The sequence below is a fragment of the Fukomys damarensis genome, unplaced genomic scaffold (assembly GCF_012274545.1).
Source record: "Fukomys damarensis isolate Sample0158 unplaced genomic scaffold, DMR_v1.0_HiC HiC_scaffold_22, whole genome shotgun sequence".
Lineage (NCBI taxonomy): Eukaryota > Metazoa > Chordata > Mammalia > Rodentia > Bathyergidae > Fukomys > Fukomys damarensis.
In genome coordinates this window covers 11046963-11054431 of record NW_022900934.1, presented here as the reverse complement: position 1 = coordinate 11054431, position 7469 = coordinate 11046963, and the positions used below count along the sequence as shown (strand labels likewise).

General features: G+C 62.0%; 1 long non-coding RNA gene across 1 annotated transcript in view; it reads left to right on the top strand.

Moving 5' to 3' along the window:
• The first annotated feature begins 5054 nt into the window (after positions 1 to 5054).
• LOC117287247 overlaps positions 5055 to 7469 on the top strand; it is a 4458-nt gene continuing 2043 nt past the window's right edge. The window contains exons 1-2 of the long non-coding RNA XR_004518479.1: positions 5055 to 5595; positions 6487 to 6533. This is a non-coding gene — a long non-coding RNA (uncharacterized LOC117287247). The remainder of the gene's footprint in view (positions 5596 to 6486; positions 6534 to 7469) is intronic.

Sequence of the window (7469 nt, the reverse complement as noted above, 5' to 3'; positions counted from 1 at the left end):
AGCTCAATGTCTACAAGGCCTGGAGCTGCCCCTGCCAGCACAGAGTGACAGGATGACTGTCTATTCACCAGTTTGGGGTTCAGCCTAGTGCCCCACTTCCCCAGCGGCCAGCCCTGTCTTGCTCAGCGGGGCCTGGCACACAGTAGGTGCACAGCATAGGTGCTTCTGTGAGGACGCCGTCTGGGCTCCAGGTGACTCCTGCCTGTGGGAGACTGGGCAGGGGCTGTCTGGAGGATGCTGGGGTGCCCTGGGCCACACGGCACCCTCTGAGCCCACACAGCTCAGAACCAAGGCAACGCGCTGCCCACCAGGCCCCGGAAAGGGCCCCTTGGAGGGGTGAGTTTAGGAAATTCAGTCTGTTGCAGGAGTTCCCTTCGGGAAAATCTCCTCCAGTGTTTGTTTGTGTTGTTTCTCCCGGATCTGTTGCTTGTTCAGAAAACCCTGGGCGGTGCTGCCGCGTGGGAGTGCCAGGCTCACGCTGCTGTAAGGTGGCCATGGCGTGGCCGAGTTCCCCTTGGGGATTCCACAGGAAGGACGTGGGCCTCCCGCACCCCGCCCGTGTGCGCCCAGCGCGGAGCAGACCCCAGGGCCGCTGCCGAAGCTGTGTTTCAGGCTGACCCACTGCCTGAAACAGCTCAGGCCCCGGGACCCCCAGCCCCAGCTCCCCTCCCCACACCAGGGTTGTATTTTTATTTTTGCTGCTGTGGAGTTGGGTTCCTGTCAGAGTGCCCGAGTCTTGGCTCCAGTAGGACTGTTCTAGTTGATGTGGGGGCCCTGACCTTTTCCCAGGGTCAACCCCCGGCCCGTCCTCAGACAGCCAGGCCCAAGGGAACCCGGCTGAGAGCCTCCCACTGGAGTCCATGCCTTCTGCCTCCCCCAGGGAAGTCAGGCTCTGTGGGGGTCGGGGTGGGGGCGGGGCAGAGTCCAGAGGAGGGTGGAGGGTGTCTGGGAGCATCCTTTCCTGTCCCTGCACTGAGTCTGTGGTCATCATTCATTCAGCAATGCGAGTGAAGGGCTGGCTCTGAGGAGGGGGCCAGTGTCCCGGTCCACAGGAAGCTCCCAGACCACCGAGGTGACAGATGGTAACCAGACCATCCTCGGAAGTGTGGGTTTGTGTCTGTGGTGAGACCAGGTGTTTTGCGGTCTCTCCTGAGGGGTAGGAGGTTGGTGTGAGCAGGGAGGTCCTTGAAGAAGCTTGGCTGAAAATGGAGGATGAGCAGAGACCAGATGCATGAGAAAGGGAGGCACTGATGTTCCAGCAAGAGGCCTCAGCATGTGCAAAGGCCCTGGGGTGGAATGGGGCAGAAGAGGAGAGCCTGGGGCTTTGAGGTGAGGACAAATGAGTGAATAGGGAAGAAGGGCTGGGTTGATTCCCAGGGAGGGTAACTGATCTGGTCTTCATGCTGAGGGGTAAGTTGGGGGATGTCGTGGTGGAGGCTGAGCACCTCAAGGTGTCTGCCTTCCTGGCCCGTATATAACAATTGTCACCTTGGTTTTTTGGGTGCTGGCTATGTTTCACACCCTCACTCAGCCTCCTTCATGAATTATCTCACTAAGCCTCTGCTGCAGACCAACCCCTGAAGGTGCCAGGGTCGAGCCTACGTGCGAGAGGAGAAAACTGAGTCTCTGAGATCTTCCCATGGTCCCCCTCTCACTGGGAGAAAAGAGGAAGGGGAGCTGATGGCCCCTGGTCAGCTCGGAAGTCGGGCTGGGCATGGGGAGGGTGGAGTCCTGGGTCCGCACCCAGGATGGGCTTCCGTTTAACCACAGCCCTGTGACATGCCCCAAAGGGGAAGCAGAGGCTGCCTGTCCTCATCCCCCGTACCCAGGGAGAGGGCTGGGGATGCCCGGACCGGGAGGGGAGGGCGAGCGCAGGGGAGGCCGCAGCCGGGCCCCAGGCTGTGAGGCCGGGTCCCTGGAGGACTTTGGGGCCAGCTGAGCCCAGCTGGTAACTTCCACCAAGCCACACCAGGACTCCGACTTCCTCATTTCAAAGCAGAAGACCAGAGCCTCTCCCAGACGGTTTGTGGGGCTAGCACGTAGTAGGTCCCCCCGGAAGGGCTAGCGCGCTGCCTGGGTGGTTAAAAAGTTAAGCTAAAGATGCTTTTCTTCCGAAAGGAGTAGACGATTTGAACTCACACGTGGACATTTAACGAGTTATTAAGCACCCGCGATGTTCCTGGGGGCTGCAGAGGCTGCACTGGAGGAGCTGCCCTGCCGCTGTGCCTGGGCCGGGGCAGACATCACCAATCGATCACCTTTCCACTGAAATCAGGGTCCTCCCCAGGGCCGGGCGCTGGTGCGGGTGGGCGTGTGAAAAAGAACCTGTGTTCCACGGGAGGGGCAGCGAATGGAAACACGAAGGTCCCAGGCAGAGCTTTCTAGTGACTCAAGCTGCCTCCTCTCAGTTTCTCTCACCAAATTCCTAGCGAACACCTACTGTGCGCCAGGCGCGGGGACACAGCCGTGACCAGGGCAGAGCTGGCGTCGCGCTGAGGCTGACGGACAAACAAGTAAACATCATGGCTGGGCTCCCGCGCCTTCAAGGGCCCTAAACGATCAGCATCTGCACAGCGTGGTCTGGTGCGCGGAGAGGGTGACAAACCCGCCGAGGTTCGCCCTCGCGGATCCAGGCTCTCAGGAGGGCGACCCGGCTCTGCCCAGGTTCCGTGCGGGGCGCAGGCTCCGCGTTCACTTTCGCTTTTCCTCTCACCGCAGCCTTCGGGGGCTCTGGGCCGCCGGACTCTCCCCGGTGCTACCCGGCCCGCCTCGCCTCCCTGGTCGGCTGCCCGTCTGGAGCCGCCCTCCTGCGCCGGGTCGGCCCACAGGCGAACGTTGGAAGGGGGCCCTGATCGTCGACTGGGACCCAGCGAGCCTGCCAGGGGCTCGCTGCTGTCCTGGGCAGTCCTCTGACCTAGGCTGTCGCTGGATGGACTTGGCAGGTGCCCCTTCTTCCCTGACCGAGGCCCCTGGCACCAGGCTGCATCTGGGCTCTTGTGAAGGGGCACGTGCATCGATTGGTAATGCCTGCTCGGGCCGGAGGGAGGGCAGGGGGCAGGGTTCCCTCTGTGTCTCCGGCACCCAGGAGGTCGGACCCTGTCCCTTCCCGGAGTGCCCGTCCTCAGGCATAGTGGGTGCAGTCTGAGGACACCCCTCGCCTCGGCTTCCCTATCTGCGAAATGAAGATGATGACAATGTCCTCAAAGGCAAGGAGCTTAGGGGGGCTTTCCTGCTCCCCAGCACCCGCAGGGCACAGAGGCCCGAGCTGCGCTGTCCGACATCACGCAGCTGGTGGATGGCAGGCTGGCTTGAACCGGGCGCCTGAGCCAGGCCGGGGTGCAGTGAGCTGGGCGGGGAGGTGCTTGCCGGATGTCCCTGTGACCTCGGACCCCACTTCTCCTTTTGCCCAGCACACAGGAAGCCTGGCTGGGCCTCCCTTGCCTGTGTTGTCTGCAGCCGGGTGGACATGGGGTCCAGGCCACCCCCTTCCCATGTTGCGCAAGACGAGGCGTCCCCGTGTGGAATGGGCAGGCGGAAGAGTGGACGGCTCACTGCCTGCAGTTACCACTCACAGGCCTGCCTGGCCCCTGCCCCTTCCTCCTCTGTGTCCCCAAAGTACAGGAGGCCTTGAGCAAGACGCTGAGGACATCAGAGAGGCTCTCTAGCCACTATCTTGTCCCAACAGAACAGGCATGGGAGCAGGTGGTCCTAGAGACGACAGCAATAATAATAATGGCTACTGTTTATTGGTGTGGTTGCCTCTCTCACGTAACTGCAGTGCTCACTAAGTTGCCTACGTTGGCCTCCAACCTGAGACCATCCTGCCTCAGCTTCCTGAGTGTTAGGATCACAGGTGTGCACTACCATGCCCGGCTTCTCATGGGGAGCTGAAGCTCTGAGGGGTGGAGGGACCTGCCCACGGTCACGCGATTCAGCTACACCCCACTGAAGGTCACCGTTTGGCCTTCCGCAAGGGCTGCTCTGAGATCTGGAGGCCTGGGAGGGAGGCGCATCTAGCTGCCCTCTGCTGGGCAGTCAGTGCATGTGGTGCCCCAGGGCCTCAGTTTCCCCGTCGGTTCCAGCCCTGGCTTCCAGGCTGGGAAGGTCTGAGGAAGCACTCGGGCAGGCAGAAGGGTCCAGGGACGGCCAGGGACGGCCAGGGACGGTGGGTGCCCACGGGTGTCACCTGGGGCCTTGCTCCTCTAAGTGGTGACAGAGCCCTGGCTGCCCTCCTGGGGCAACCTGCTCACCCCTTGCCCGGCTCCGTGCCTCTGCCCTGCTGGTGTTTTGGGGCCCTTCCCAGGCACTCTGGCCTCGGTCCAGGTTCTGGGGCTTCGGTGCCATGGAGCTGGCGTCTTCCGCTGCCCCGACCTTGGGTGTGACCTGGGACCTGCCTGTGCCTTGGAACCTGGGTGGGTTCCTGGACCTATAGAAAGGGGGTTTACAACAGGGGGCCCCTGAGCAGAGGGCCGGGAAGCGGGAGGCATCAGCGGGGCCCCAGGGACGAGGGAGGTGGGTGCCTCTGTGGAAGGCTTTGGGGTGGCAGGGAGCCCTGGGAGGGGGTGAACAGGGCGGGGGCGAAGGGCGCAGCAGGGACAGAGGCCAAGAGGAACTGGCTGGGAGGGGTGGGAAGGCCGGGCCGGGTCCCCAGCCCCACCCAGGTTCCTGCTGAACCCGAGGCGGCGGGGTGTGGGGCCCTGGTGTCAGGGCAGAGGGCAGATGCCCTGGCTCCAGGGAGCCCTGCACTGGCTCTGGGCTCGAGACCCGACCTGGCACCCCTCTTTCCCCTTGTGTGGGGCCCCACAGCCAGCCCAGGGTCTCCACAGGTCTTCCCTCTGATCCCACAGCCCAGGCTACCGGGGAGCTCCTGCAGCATCCTGGGGGCCACTGCATCACCCACTCCAGCTGGAATGTTCTCAGTCTTCCTCACAGATCCTCTTGCCTCTGTCCTTCCAAGTCAGAGGGATCCTGTCCCTCCTTTGGTCTAAGCCCTCCATGACTCCCACCTCTTTCAGAGCAAAGTTTTCACAGTGGGCTCTCAAGCTCCCAGGATCTGCACCCTGGCCCCAGGTTGCCCGTATCTCTGGCTGTACCATTCATCTGCAGCCACAGTGACCTCACCCCTGTGCCACAATGCACCAACTGGGCCTGGGCCCCAGGGCCTTTGCACATGCCATTCCCCAGCTCTCTTTGTGGTGCTCCTTGTTTGTTGCCGAGCTGTCCCCTAGTGATGCCTTCCCCTGGCCAGCCCCTCACTCCTCTTACCTCATGCTTTCTTCCTAGGACTCATCACTCACACTAGAAATCACCCTGCTTGTTTATCCTATTTTTTGCCTGCCTCCTTCCCCTGGAATGTCACCATAGCCAGGTGGAGGTTTTGTCAGCTTTGTTCACTGCTGCACACCCAGCCCCCAGCACAGGTCCTGCATGGAGCAGGTGCCCAGGAAACTCGAATGGGGAAGAAATGAATGGGGGAACGAACATTTTTCTGCAGATGAGAGGACTCAGGGCCCTGGACTCCCATTCCAGTGCTCTTGCTGCAGACTCTGGAGCAGTGGCTGCCTGTGCACGGTCTGTGCCCTCGCGGGGCTGGAGGTGAGTCAGGAATAGTGGCCGCTGCAGATGGGAGATCAGGTGGACCAGGCCGCGTGTGGCCGCGGGAGGGGCTTGCACACAGCCCGTGGGCAGGCAGGGGTCCTGCCTCCGGCCCGGGGCTGTAACGGCCCCTTACCCTGCTCAGTGGGCCGTGGAGAGTCTGCGTGTGGGCAGGGCAGGGCTGGGCGTGGTGCCGTGTGGCGGGGCTGGAGGCTGACATTCCGGGTGCCGGACCCACATGGGGCCTGACAGACAGGTCGGCTTCCAGGCCGGGCTCCTTGGGAGTGAGGTTAGAGGGCGCCTCTGTCCGTGCTGCATGGCCGCGCCTCCTGCCTCTGCCTCTGTGGGTCCCGGCAGTGAGCCCTGTGTCAGACCCTGGCTCCCAGCCTTCCTTGGGCCCTGCTGCCACACCGCTTATCCTGTGGTGCCAAAGCTCCCACCTGCTACAAAATTCCCCTGCCCACACACAGCCAAAGGGACTCCTTAAAACTGCAGGTCTGCCCACTTCGTTCCCCTGCAGAGTCCTTCCCAGAGGTCCCATTGTGCTGAGAAAAAGCAGTCAGGTTCCCCCCGCTGGCTCCCCAATGCTCCCCTCTGACTCCATCTGTGTGCTCCCCACACCTTCTTATGTACCCTTCCAGCCACTCTGGCCTTGTTCCTGAAATAGCTCACACTTGTGCTGCCCTAGGGCCTTTGCACTGGCTGTTCCCAATGCCTGGAACAGTCTTACTCCAGGTGCTCTCTCCCTGCTGATCCCCCCGCCACTTGAAGTTATTACTTCTACCCCATCTCCAGCCAGGTGCACAGTGTCCTCTTTCCAGCTTGATTTTCCCCTGGGTGCTCAATACCAGATGTGCTATGGTTTTTTTCTGTTCTCTGATTCATCCTCAGGGGTTTTGTCTGTGGTTCTCTGATGTGTCCCCAGAGCCTGGCACAGAGTAAGTACCCAAAAAATTTTGTCGAATGACTGAATGAGTAACTGTGAGTTGATGGCAGATAAGGATGCTTATGTGACCGGCCACACGTCCAGTCTGAGATGAGACTGGATGAGAAGTCGCGCTGGACAGATGCTGGAGCTGCCGTCTTGGAAATCGCAATCTGAGATGGTGGCTGTGATAAGTGGACCTGGGGATCTGTCCCTCGCCAGGCCGGGGCCCGGCCCTGCTGGAGGCTGATGCCTCCTCAGCATGCTGGGCTCCGACCCAGGTTCCGAGATTGCTGTTTTGAGCCTCCTGGCCCCGAGGACTGTGTGTTCCCAGCAGGCAGAGTGGGCCAGCCTGAGCCTGGGTGTGGCTGTCACCCTATCGGGAGCCCGGGGACCCGAACCTGCTCCCCACCTGCTGTCCCCACCCAGAGCCCTGCCAGGGTCTCCCAGGCTTGTGCCCTCCGGTGTCCAGCCTCGGCCCCTTCCGCTGTGTGACCTTGGGCAGGTCCCTCACCTCTCTGGTCTCGGTTATCCATCCCCATTCTGCCCGTTTATTCCCCGTGGGTCTGTCCACCTGTCCTCTTCCCCAAGAACCCAGTGCCCCCCAGGACAGGGTCTTTTGTCTTCCCTGCCCGCGGCTGTACCCATGGCATGTGCCTGGCATATAGTAGGTGCTCAGTAAGGGTCCCTTAAAAGAATGGATAGGGAACAGCGACTCCATGGGGAGACCAAGGCCTGGAGAGTGAGCGGCCCCTGCAGTCACACAGTGTCAGCTCCCGAGCCAACCCGGAGGAGCGATGGGGTCGGGGTGAGGGGTCCGGGGCCCAGTCTGTCCCGTCTCTGCCCCTCTACCGCTTCCCCCTGGCGGCCTTGGGCTCCAGTTCGCTCCCACTCCGGCTGCTTTCCCAGCGGCTCCGCATCCCAGGGAGGCTACGCCTGGCCTGGAGGG